General features: G+C 45.2%; 1 long non-coding RNA gene across 1 annotated transcript; it reads right to left on the bottom strand.

Moving 5' to 3' along the window:
- Nucleotides 1-6,001: 6,001 nt before the first annotated feature.
- On the bottom strand, nucleotides 6,002-12,784 carry LOC144941913 (uncharacterized). The gene is made up of 3 exons (XR_013639291.1): nucleotides 12,672-12,784; nucleotides 10,606-10,708; nucleotides 6,002-6,246 (listed from the first exon to the last, which is right to left on the bottom strand). It is a non-coding gene; the product is annotated as an uncharacterized LOC144941913 (long non-coding RNA).
- Nucleotides 12,785-13,107: the final 323 nt, after the last annotated feature.

Genomic DNA, 13,107 nt, shown 5'->3' on the forward strand with positions numbered 1-13,107 from the left:
ATATTATGTTACCCCAGTGATGTCCTAAATGGCTTTGGCAGGAAAAAAAGTGGCTTAGCCACATTTCCTTTCTTAATAATGCATTAGCCTATTTTATGCGTCTTAATTGTTATTATTAAACTCTATAGGATTCATAAAAGTTGCTCTGAGCCAGTGCGTCCTGTTGGAAGATCCCTTAAATACTTTACACTGAGCAATTACCATCTCAGATCCCAAGAGTTGACCAGAGTCCCTTACATGCAAATGACGAATGATTATTATGCTGTAGAATGGCTTCTCCCGAAGAAGGAATCCTTAATTATTAATTATGCATAATTCACATTACATTACTGATGATTTCACTGCATTGCAATAACGTGTTAATGCGATTATGCCAGGAGGTTAATTCAATGACCGCTATATTCAGTAGCCGAGCTCTGCCAGTCGTTAACAGCAATAGCAGTTTGGGTGCCATGCGTTCTGGGTGATATTTTACACTTAATTCAGAGTGTCATATTGCACACGTTTGGCACGGATAGGTTGCGGTAATGGAATTGCGTATACTAAAGGCACATTAAGCTTTGAGCTGGGAAAAAAATAAAAATAATAAATAACATCATAACCAAAACAGAAACACAATACGAAAACCCGCAGCTGTGAAATTGAAATACACCATGTGCTGTATCATACCTGGCCCCATGTGTAATCCCAACTGCGCACTGTAGACATGATTTATTAACAGAGACGCAATCACTGAAGTACAGACCGGATTCTAATTACCGCGTGGCAATGCAAAGCAAAGCGCTGAAAACGTTAAACCAAAAATGCGCATTGGCAGGTGAAGAAGAAGATAACTATTTATCGTTTCAATCACTATTTTTGTTATTTTTGTGTTTTCCCCTTTTACTACGAAGGCTTTTAACAGCTGGTCTTGTCTGGACCTGGAACTGGAACGGCACCGGTCTCAGGGAATTGATTGAAGGAAATAAAAAATGCGGGGAAAAAATTTCACCGGTCATTTTCGTTGGCAATCACATCGAAAGCTGAACAGGAATTCCACAGACACTGATTGCTGTGCCTCTGGTAGTATTTCACTGTCTGTGAGCATTAGTCATACGATTACATTAACCATGCTTACATTTTGATGTTACAGTTAAAGCTGCAGCCCCGCAATTGCCTGCTCATGGCACTGCTGACAGAAGAGTCTCCACTCTAAGGAAGTTTATCGAGCCCATTTGGAGGGTATTTGGCCTATTGTTTCACACCGTACAGATTTTTTGGAAGAGATGGGAGTACCAACACACTTTACTCCGTCGCACACAACAGGCTGATCAAACAAGTGCGGTGTGCTGTTGGGTGGACGTGGGTGTTGGGGGGTGGCGATTTAAGAAACCTGCCCATTGTGTCAACTGCCACGCCAGGAGATTGAACCGGTGACCTCTGGGTCGCAGTCGCATTGCGCTGACCATAAAACCATGTCAGTGTTCACTAAAATTGCAGAGCTCTGAAAGGTGAACAAAAATAACCTTACATCACGGTCTTGGACATGGTTGCATGATTTAGTTTACACAGCTGACGAATTATAAAAGTAGCATCTGTTCTATGTGGTTGATGAAAGCAAGAAAGCTTATTGGTGACCAGAAAATAGTATTATTCTTGTCATCAGGCCACTCCATATGTGTTACACTTCATACACCAGTCGATCAGCGTGTCACATGTGTGTGGTCAAGTGTGGGAACTCCAAATCCATTCCAAGGTCTCTGGCCTTCGTGGAAGAGTAGGCCAACAGTGGTATGAGGAAGCAGTTGGAGGGCTTCACCTGTACCTTTACACTGTGTAACCAGCGTTGCTGTAGATTATTCCAGTGCCCCTGACGGTCTGTGCTCATGGCTATAAACTATACATTGCCTCCACCATGCCCGATTGGTGAAGTTACGCAGGGAGTGAGATTTTACACACGGCGATCTGTCAATACAAATCCATAAGGCATCCTTCCCTTCACGTAAATTTAGCAAATAGTGACAATTATTCGCTATGACAAACAATTGTCCAGTTGCAAACTCTATTGGCTGTTTATTTGCGTGCCCAAATATTCATTGTCTTATTTGTGTCCTCTGTCTCTAGTCTATCGTGTGTTGTGATCCTGGGCAGATTTTAGAATGGAATATTTCACGGTTATGAAGGGTTCTTACAGAATGAGCATTCGTCAAAAATAAAGGTATCAAAAGAAACATGTTGTTTTAGATGTCAAGACATTGAAATGTTTTAACAAGAACAATCCTCAAAGAAATGTCACTCTTTTCAGGTTACTCTGCAAAGTATGCATAGATTAAGCGTTGGCACTGCTTGTAATTAGAGCAGACTTTATATTTGACTAGATCAACATATTATTTCTTCCCCTGGGTTCCCAAGCCTTACGACCACATGTTGGCCAATCCCAGCCCTAGTTCCCAAGGGATGATGATTAGTCCACAGATTTCCCCCGACGGCAAGGAGTGGGCGCAGGGGGAAGGGGTGTGGGGTGGTGGGTGTGAGCTTGAGCGGACACGGAGATGCGATCTCGCGCCAGATATGATCATGTCACATGCCTGATGCCTCACGTGACACACTTGGTTGTTTTTGCGCGGATTTCTCTTCGCCTCGTTGCTCTACCTTTTATTTTGATTGAAGCTTATTTTTTTCCCACGTTGGTGACCGAGATCACAATCGCAAATTAGACTCATCCTGGTCCGGTGAGTTCTCACCTGGTTAAAACAAATAAACTTGACTTCACTTGCGTTCAAATCAAGTGCAATAGGGGGGGGGGTGCGGGGGGGGATAGGCTGCGTGGGTGTGGAGGACTTTCACCCGTGTGAATTGCAAAACGCTCCCGTCGCCAATCCCGGAATTAAAATGAAATACCACCGCAAAACCGATTTTTAAAAAACCACATCAAATAGAAAACATCAAATAGGAAGAGAAGAGACCCGGGCGCTGAGCAGCAAAGACAAAAACACCGAGCAAAAACGACGAGAGAGATGACGATCGAGAAGCGATGACGGCAGAGCAGCTCCAAGGGCTCTCTCCCGTTGTTGATGTTGGCAATCGCGGGGCCACGGCGCGTCGACACTGAACAAGCAGCCCACTTGACACGAGAGGCAAAAGCGAGCGGTGAAATAAGCCACGGCAGGTAAACGTCAAGCGGCGAGCAAGACCGCCTTCCGTACGTGAGAGCCGTTGCCAAGGGATTCAATCTGGCTTTGAGCAATTGTCCTTCACAAGTTGGGGCCCGGGTGTGGTTGAGGTGGGCGGGGAGAAATATCTCTCAATCCATGGGCTCACAAGGCCTATGCGAACAAATTCACATTTAAAAATGATTTTTCAATGATTGAAAAATGTTCAATGATTGAAAATGTCGATTAGAATTGGCAAAGCATGTTTTTTGGTAATTAAACGGTGTCATTTTGTTCCACCCGTGATTATTCGTGAATGTGGGTTTATGCGCACATGAATATATATTTAAAAATACACCTCGGGGTGAGTGCATTTTCCAATAATTGCAGATTGCAAACATTGACCTACAATAACATTATATTTTAAAATTATTCTGACACCAATTAATATTAAGCCGCGGCGTTTAAAATAATACCAGAGATAGGGTGACTCGATCCAGATCTGGGATGTAAGCCAATAATTGCAGCTCTTAAAAATGTATCCTTTAACCACCAATTTTCTCCATCATTTCAAACACTGACTCGTCATGTTGGCATTTACTTTTTGGGCGATTCAATTAAATTCAAACTGACCGCCTGTACATTCTAAAACAAACTTTGAAATGCATACTTTGCATCCCCCCCCCCCCCCATCAAAGCTGTCTTTGTTGCTTCGTTCGCTGTCTTGGCAGTGCTTCCTCTTCCGTGCATACCTGCAGCAAACACCTGTGGTTCATGAAAGATCATACGCCATTATCTCACCGCTAGCTTTGTTCAGCATTAAGCCCTATCGATAACTTCGACCTCTCCCAAACCCTCTCCGTCTGCCTCTCACTCTCCCCGTCTTTCACACTCTTCTCACTTCTTGGCAGCGGAGTTTTTCACGGAAAAATCTGAATCTGGCAACTTTTACAAAAATGCTAATTGTGTATTGCATCCAACAAAAAAAGAGATGGGCTGTGACAAAAAATACAAATAAGTGGGGGCGAAATTTTTATTTATTTACTTTTACATTTCAACTCTGAATGTTTGACTGCTCACGATGACTTCACATGTAGGAGGTAATTTTAATTGCTGCCAATATAGCAACAACAAAAAGTTGTTTTTTCTTGTATGTCAAAGGTGGCAGGGCATGCAATGCTTTCAGCAGTACTGGTGCCAAACCTAAGCCTGTAATGCAACCAGATATTTTTTGTGAGTCTGCAGACTTCTCTCCGAGTGTGTGTACATGTGTAATTGCATGTGAAAATGAGGGCAAGAGAAGTTTTGTAAGGGCTTAGTTTGATGACGGCTTACGGCCATGGCTACACGTTGTACCACGTGATCGCTTAACCGCAATGCAAATAGCCCTGTGCATCTTGACGAAATAAACCAGGCTAAGCGGCCAGCACTGTATACGCAAGTACTTTGTGAAGAGGGACGATTGCCAAAGCCAATATGGTTTCTCAGAGGCCAGCTTCGGCCCGAGTCATTCGTGTGGAGCCTTTTGGGCATTCTGCCCTCGCTGTAAAAACAAAAACAACTCTAATCAAGGGATCGAGGCTGCTTGTCGCAAATGTAATTGCATTTGGACGATGTGATGATCACTTTAATCTCACTCCATCATTGTCACAATCAGCAACACGAGCAGCACAAACAGCGGGCGTCCATGCCGACTCGCTCATAGATTCTGTAAGCTCATATCTGGTCGATTGGAAGTGGGTGAATGACAAGTTTAAATTTACGCGATCTAACCCGAAAAACGTTGTCATGAGCAATATGGGTCGCGAAAGCCTACTTGTTAGATATTTAAATATTTTTGCAATATGCTTTCTCACGTGAAAAGTGAAATATCCCCTTTTATTTATTGTGGCCTAAAAACATTTTTGAGATTCGATTGGTTCGGCATTAAGGAGCCACGATCACACCCAGGGTACATCCTAAAAACATATCTCCATCGATCATCATCCACAGACATCATTATTTATGTTCAGCAACATTTTATGTGCCTGTCGTAAAATCGGTTTGTGTAGATCAGGGGTCGGCAACCTACGGCTCCGGAGCCGCATGCGGCTCTTTACGGGCTGCTTCTTGACAATATGTACGTGAGTACAGTATATGTACTCAGATGCATTGCGGCTCTTGAAATACTGAATTTTGTACCGAATTGGAAAGAAATGGCTCTTCTTGTTATTTTGGTTGCCGACCCCTGGTGTAGATGTTCACGGTCGTGCTGCTGTGTAGCTTTCCGACGCGTGTTGGGTCGTACTGCGTGCCGATCGGCACGATGTCCGATATGTCACGTGTTCCTAAAGCTCCCCGAACGCGGAGCAAGACATCAAACATCGTGCCAAAAACAATGACCCTCGCAGCGTGGTGAAATCTCTTCGTTGAGAATTGGCAAACAAAATCTACGGGATGTCACTCGTATATCCAGATTCAGCCTTCTCATGGAATCCTAGATTCCACGCACAGCTCACCTTGCTCGGACGAATTTTGTGAATATCACGAAACAAAACTGCGGGGCGAAACTTAAACGTTGCAGGTTCCGGTGAAATCGGATGCGCTCGTCTCCACGAAGCGAAGTAGGCGACGCGAGGGTTAAATTGATTTTTTCCCTCCGAAATCTCTCAAAGAATGTACATCCGTGAGAGGCTCTCGAGCCAAAACGCTGCGGCTGAGACAGAAGAGGAGGTGCTTTGTGCGAGCGCACGGATCTTGGGTGCACGCCTGCAAAGAGCACGCACCTATAATCACTTACATCTGTTTACCCTGGGACTCTCTTTGCATTTGCCTTGTCCTAACATTACCAAGGGGGAGGGAGGCGTGGGGGAAAAAAATTGAGGCTGGAGTTCAGAGGGGATTGGGAAGGGTGAGAAGGAGGAGAAGAGGGGAACCGGAGAGAAGATGGGGGGGGGGGTGCTCACGATCTTTTGCCTTGTCGAGTGGGATTGCAGTCGCTCAACCGGGCAAGGCTCCGTGCGTGTTGTTTGTTTTATTCTTCCTCCGGCTCAGACGCAGGGGCTGCTCTTAGGATGCAAGACCCTGCATCTAAACCATGCCACTTACCGTACGCCACCACGCAACAGCATGTGCCCTAAGACGACAAAACGACAGGATATTTTCAAAGTTCGTAGGTTGTCGCGGATGCGCCGCTGTGCGGCTCCAGACGATGAGTGTTTGGGTTGTGGCCACTTGTTGTTCGGCACGATGTCCGACGCTTTGTTCCACGTGCTCCGGCAGCGTCTCCTCAAAGCGAACTGAAGAAGCTCCCAGCACGTGGAGCGGAACGTCGGACATCGTGCCGAACAGCACGCACGTGCGCGACCAACCGTGAACACACGCAGCGGAGAGCTGTGGAATGGTTAACAACTTTTCAAAAGTGTACGCGCAAAATTAAATGTAACTGAAAGAGGCACAGCACAACGGCTGGAGTAGTTATTTATTTTAATACTTTCCTGGTAAATTATCCCAAGGTCGTGACCTCAGCTTGGTATTCATAAATGTTTCTGGCTTGGAGCCCTGATTTATTCATTTCTCGATGGGGTTTTTTTTCCCATTCCCACCCCTCAGGCGTGGCTTGTACATGCTTATTAAATGCTAAAATAAACGCCGTATTAAGTCAAATAACCACGTTAATAATGTAACCATGCATCATTTGTCAGTCGCATATTGGAACAGCGGGGGTACCCCTACTGGCAGTTTTCGAAATGTAATTTAAAAATGCTTTGAAATTTCATAAATTGACAGTCGGCGGCAGATTTGTGGAAAGCATTGCCCGTTTACTGAAGGGGGCCTTATTACTTTCCAAAATGAATGTTTTCGTAATGCCAAGTGGGAAAAATAATTGTGAAGTTAATTACAATGTGTTGCTCAAAGCGTTGCTCGTGTTTTTGCTCGGGGAAATAATCCACAGACCAACCTTTGTTATTTCCAGGAAACTCTCAACTGCTTTCTCTTTGGTTAAGAAAATAATAACCTTGAGTTAACTAAAAAAAAAAACACCGGTAAAGGTGCAGCCCCGCATGTCCTTGCTCCTGCCACCAATGTGGCAGTGGGGTCTCCACTATGGGGGGCTCTACAGAGCACCCCCACCCCTTCTCCAGGGTACTTTGACCGATTTGTCTATGCTGGTCAAACGTCTTTGGGCTGACCATCGAACACAAATCGCCAACGCATCAGATGCGCTTTAGCGACCGTCTGGAACGCTCTTCCTTCCGATATTAGGAAGCCACTGGAGCTACGCACTTTTAAATAATCTAGATTGAAAACTAATTTATTAAGAACCACTTTTTGGTGTTTAGTTTATTATCCTTCCTGCACGTCTCCGATTAGCGCGGTTGGCTACGTACGATGCGAAATTATTTCAGCAGACATACTGACGACTTGGAAGAGGTGTGAGCACGCATACTTTAGCCTCACCCCACGCGACCTGCCAATCGACTCACCGTGGCTGCATACAAATTTATACTGTCAGGTGGACAGAGGCGAGAGGGGATTTAAGTAACTTGCGTTACTGCTTCAACTAAATGTTGATTAAACAAAAGAGTATACGCTTAAATTTCGATTTAAAACTTTCGTGACTGCAGGGATTCAGCTTCTTTGTTCTTTCGGTAAAGTCACGTATAAGGGAAATAATAAAATAATAAAAATACAACATTATAAAATATTAAGTTTTCTTTTATTATTTATCTTGTACGTGACTTTACCGAAAGAACCAAGAAGAGTCTACGCTTACTTCATGTACCAAACACCCTTCGTCACTGTAACCTGTGTAATGCTGTGAACCTTCCGGTGGTCCTGTTATCACTAGTTCATCATCGTCATCGTCATAAGCCATGTTCTGTCCAATGCTGGATGAAGGCCTCCTCACGGCGTCACCATCATTCGAGGTCTCGCGATGCCACAATTCATATCACGCCTGAACGAGTTGATCCATTCACTCCGTCTCCGTGGTGGTCGTCTTTTCGCTGCCACTCCATCACGATTTCCATCCATCCAGCGATCATCATCCCTTCTCGCTCGCTCAATATGATTGACTTAACTTCTACATGCAATCTCTAATCCATGTTGTCCTCTGTCTTGTGATGCAATGCCAAATATTTGTTGCATTTTCCTCGTCCGTATCCATGGTTCTGATCCATATGCAGCTATGACAATATCTCTTCTTTGGTACGTTGCTTTTCATGACCAAGTTAATTTTTTCTCTCTCTCAAATGTACTCCAACCCACTCTCATCACCCTATTCAATAACTGCCCTCAGGTTATATTTGTAACTTTTTCTTTTGTCATTTTCATGACCCCGATCACTCTGGCAAAGGACACTCATCCTGGTCTCCTGAGTTTTCAGTGGCTGGTTAAACACAAAGTGTGAAATTTGAAACATATTATGCCGTGTTTTCCATTGGTGACGATACGTGCTATCAATCAGATTCATGAACAGACAAGTGAATAAGAACACCTTTGTGCCAGGCTTTCGTCGACTATGAAAGACATTTGATTCAGTGAACACTGTTACAGTTACCCTATGCTCCTACAACCACGGCTTTGATTAAAACATAAAAATTATGAAAACCATTTATTGAGATGGAACGGGCTCAGAGAAATTCGAACATATCTTCTGAAATTTGATTGCAAAAGTAATGACATGAACACAGATGGATAAAAAGTATCAACCATCTCAGATATGCTGATGACATAGTCATTACAACAGCCAATACAAATTAATTGTCGGATATAATTGAACAATAGGAATTGCTCTTTGTGGATGTATTGGAAAATAATAGGTTTAAAAAATGTGGCCATTCGAGGATGGAAACATAAAAGCACAATTAAGAATAACAGCAACAACTATCTGATATAAGGTTACAGGCCCACAGGAATATTAGAGGACAATTGCTTGCAGACCTTTGGAAGACTCGTATCGCAGTTTGAAGGAAATATTCGTATCCAAAATCACAAAGTGCAAGCGCTGCACTCTTGGCAAGTGAACAGGAGGAGGGGGGGGGATTCGAGTGAGCGTGCAAGCCGTCGCATCGGCACTTTTTACAACACTGCCTGCTTTGCATGGGGGTCCTGTAAAATAATGATGTTGGGTGACCGCGGGATTCTCATTAATTCTCTAGGAATTCTTCCACCGAACTTTAGTACAGTTGGGAAAACGTTCAGTCTTTTGCTTAGGCCGTCTTTATTTTATTTTCTTTATCTATAATTCCATACGTGAAAGGAAAGGGAGCGATCCATGCACCCCCCGCTGCCACCACCCCCTTCAGAAGGCTGCACTTTATTAAAGCAAGAGGCCTTACTACTACCACCACCACCACGACCACCACCACCAACCACCACCACTGCAGCTGTCTGCACCTCCTTTTGTCGCTGGTCAAGCAAAGCGACCCGCGCGCAAAAAAAAACGTGCAGCGAAAGGGAAAAAGCCTTTTTTGTTGTTGCTGCTGCTGCTGCTTCGTGGTTGCAGCCCTGCTGAACTGGTTACACGCCAGCTCACAAAGCCCACTTGGAGAGCGATGGTTGGGGAGGGGGGTAGCAGGAGTGGTGGTGGTGGTGGTGGGGGGGTGGGGGGCCCCGCGGGGGATTCTAAAGGAAAGGGGACGGAGAGATGGGGGGGGGGCGGCGAGTCAGCACGAAACTAAGAAAAGTAGAGAAAAGGCCGTAGCCATGCATGGGTAGGGCTGGGTTGGGATGAAGTGGCCAAAGGGGTGCGGCACGGGGAGGGTGGGACGGGGGTGGAAACGGGGTCGGGTTTGGGGGGTGTTTTTTTATAAACGGAATGTGTTTTGACACTCAAGGAGGTCCTTAAGGGCCTCGTGGTTAATTCCCGAGGTCATCTGCCCAAGGTGAGGCCTCTTTTCAAGAATCTTCTCCGCTCGGTGTTGATGTTGTCCCGGTCGGGTTTCTTTTTATTGTTTTGTTGCTGCGTTGGCTCATCGTGACGGAATATGTCAGTGCATGGGATTTCACGCTTTGGAGTTTTAAATTTCCATTTTTTGATCAAATTCAATCAATTGTAAATGTTATATTTGCATGTATTTTTATAAACATCCAGCCAATTGACTCTGTGGTAGTGTGAGCGGCTCGCTAAAGGAAGATGGTGAGCTCCAATTCTGGTTGGGAGATAACTCAACCAATCATCTCTCACTCCCGGATCGACAAAATTCGTACCGCTTTTGTGGGTAAGTCAACAGTGGTTGTCCTATGGAGAGACTCGCCCCGACCATAGTAATGTGGAATGTCCACCACTGGCTCACAGCTCTAGATAGGATATGAGCACAGCATCAGTGCGTTGAGGCATTGTTAATAACTTTGACAATTTCAACATAAGAGAGCAACTAATTCCAGAGAGTGCAATGATCAATCACATTGTGTTGTTGTGCAGCTTGAACTCTCTGTGTGAGGCAGGGCAGTGGTGACACTGGTGTGTTACAGAAATAAGTTACCACACCTGAGTTTGATTCCTGACCCGGGTGACTCTGTTCCTAGAGTTTGCATCTTCTCCTCCTCTCGGTCACGGGTTCCCTCCAGGGTCTCTGCGTTGCCTGCCAAAGCTAAACACATACAGTGGCATTGCTGTTAGCCAAACTTCCATAATGCAGAACCCTCCAGATAAACATTCTGTGGGATCTCAATGTGATTCTAGATTTGAATCTTTCGTGACTGCAAGGATTCATACTCTTAGGTTTTTTCGGTAAAGTCACGTAGGTAAAAATAAATAATAATAAATAATAAAAATAATATAAATAATAATAGAAACTAAATAAATTAAATCACGACGTTTCGGGCGCAACACAAGCGTCCGTCATCAGGTGGGACAACCACAGCAAGAAACAATTGCTGAAGTCGTGATTTATTATTTTGTTTCTATTATTATTTCTATTACTTTAATTATTTTTTTTATTTTACCTACGTGACTTTACCGAAAAAAACTAAGAGTATGAGTATCTCAATGTGACTTTCCTGCGTAGATAAGTAACAAGTAAAGTCAGTGAATTAGGAAATATATCTTATCCCGGATTCCTTTCAAACAGGACAATATGCCTACACGGAGCGAAACGCCGCAGGTAAATATCTCCCCGTCACCTTTGTGTTCCACGTTCGCCTTTCCAGTGCACCCTGTGTTTACACACCAGACATAAGTGACCAAGGTTACGTGGGAGCGTACTTGCAGATTTGTCTCTCAGCGACTGGGGGGGGGGGTCTGTGGCATTATTATACCTTCATGTTGGGATGATAGGGAAAGTGGTCGTGCATTCTTCACATGTTTTGCTTGAGATCCGTCTTCTCTGCAAGGGCCATTAAAGTATTTTTTTTAATGTCAGCACGTGGTTGTAATGTGTCGACGTGAAGAATAATAATGATGATGATGCTACTGTCAAAGTTGTCTGTCACTTTTGTCTCTCCAATCAAATTAATAATGGAGATCCCCTCGTCCCCAGTGGTGGCCTTGAGCCAGTGGTGGAAATTCCACATTCCTATGCTGGGAGCCAGTCTTTTCAAAGACCCACTACTGAATAATATTTATAAAAATGATAGACATTACAAACAAGGAGTGTTTAGCATCAGATGCTGTGCGCCTGTTGACGTCAGAGCTCGGAAGCTAAGCAGGGTTTGAGCATAGATAGGGCTTGGATTGGTGACCACAATGCATAACAGGTCTTATAGGCTGGGGACTGGCTACATGCTGAGCAACAGACAGATTGTAGAAAAATAAAAAATGTGGACTTTACTTCTATGCTGCCAGGTCTATCCTTACAGCCTTCATCAACTCACACTGACCAGCGTGGTGAAGTATGGTCATATAACCTCCATGATCCGCACTTCATTGGAAGGCCCTCATACAGCAGTGCATTGACTAAAGAGTTGTACATGTGCATGTTGTCTAGAATGAGATCTTGGTGGCTTTGCGTGCGCCGCATCAGAATAACTGCTCAGATCTTGCGCATAAATCAGGGCTCATGCTCATGTTGGAATATGACATCGTTTCTCCTGTTTGTGTAGTCATTACCATGAGTTATTATTATTTTCTCTTAATGCGCACATTCATACGCGCGTGTGAGCCCTATGCACTCAGGCAAATGTGCACTTGCACACAAACAATGCAGGCAGGTGCATGCACACACAACAATGATAGACAAAGATCCCCCATATAGCCTTGACAGAATTTTGGGGCAAGTGCTGTTAGCGAGTATTACCTATGAAGGCCGGCACAGCACACGAGGGGGTGGGTGGCCAGCACCCTGCCACGCCGCCTTTGTCTACATTGCGGCAATGTTTACACACCGCACAAGTGGACCTAGGGGAGGTCCGGGACCGCTTCAAATAATCGTCACGGATGTTGGCCATGAGCGGGAAACGAATTCGGGTCACCGGGTTCGTAGCGCAGTGCGCTAACCGCTACACCACCGCTCCCCACACACATACACACATGCCCACACGCGCGCACACGCGTATGTATTTACACAGAACCATCCTCTTGGGCTTATGCACATTCGTGCGTGTGCATTGGTGTACCTTAAATGAGCGGCGTGTAGGCATCTGCACTGGGGAGACAAAGGTGGGCAGGCGTGGTGCTGGTCACACCGCCCGCCTCGTGGACCGTGCCGACCTTCGTAGGCTCTCCTCGCTCGCGGCACTTGCCCCAAAGAGTCTGTTGAAGGCGATACACGGTGGGGGGGGGGGGCGGTGGATCTTTTTCTTTGTACATGCATGCACCACGCACTCAAATGCACTTGCGCGCACACACACGCACACAGACACAAGCGCGCATATCCACACACGCAAATGCTCGCATGCACATCGCGCGGGCGACTCGGATAAGCCTCCTTGTTGTGCAGTTTTCACTGAACTGTGTGACATCTGTCAATACACGGTCGAGGGAGAGGGCCGCCTGCCCGTTGCAGCCAAAGGAACGCTCCATTGAAGGCTTTGGGCCAAAGAAAGCGAGGAG

Source organism: Lampetra fluviatilis, chromosome 25, assembly GCF_964198595.1.
Source record: "Lampetra fluviatilis chromosome 25, kcLamFluv1.1, whole genome shotgun sequence".
In the NCBI taxonomy this organism is placed as follows: Eukaryota; Metazoa; Chordata; class Hyperoartia; order Petromyzontiformes; family Petromyzontidae; genus Lampetra; species Lampetra fluviatilis.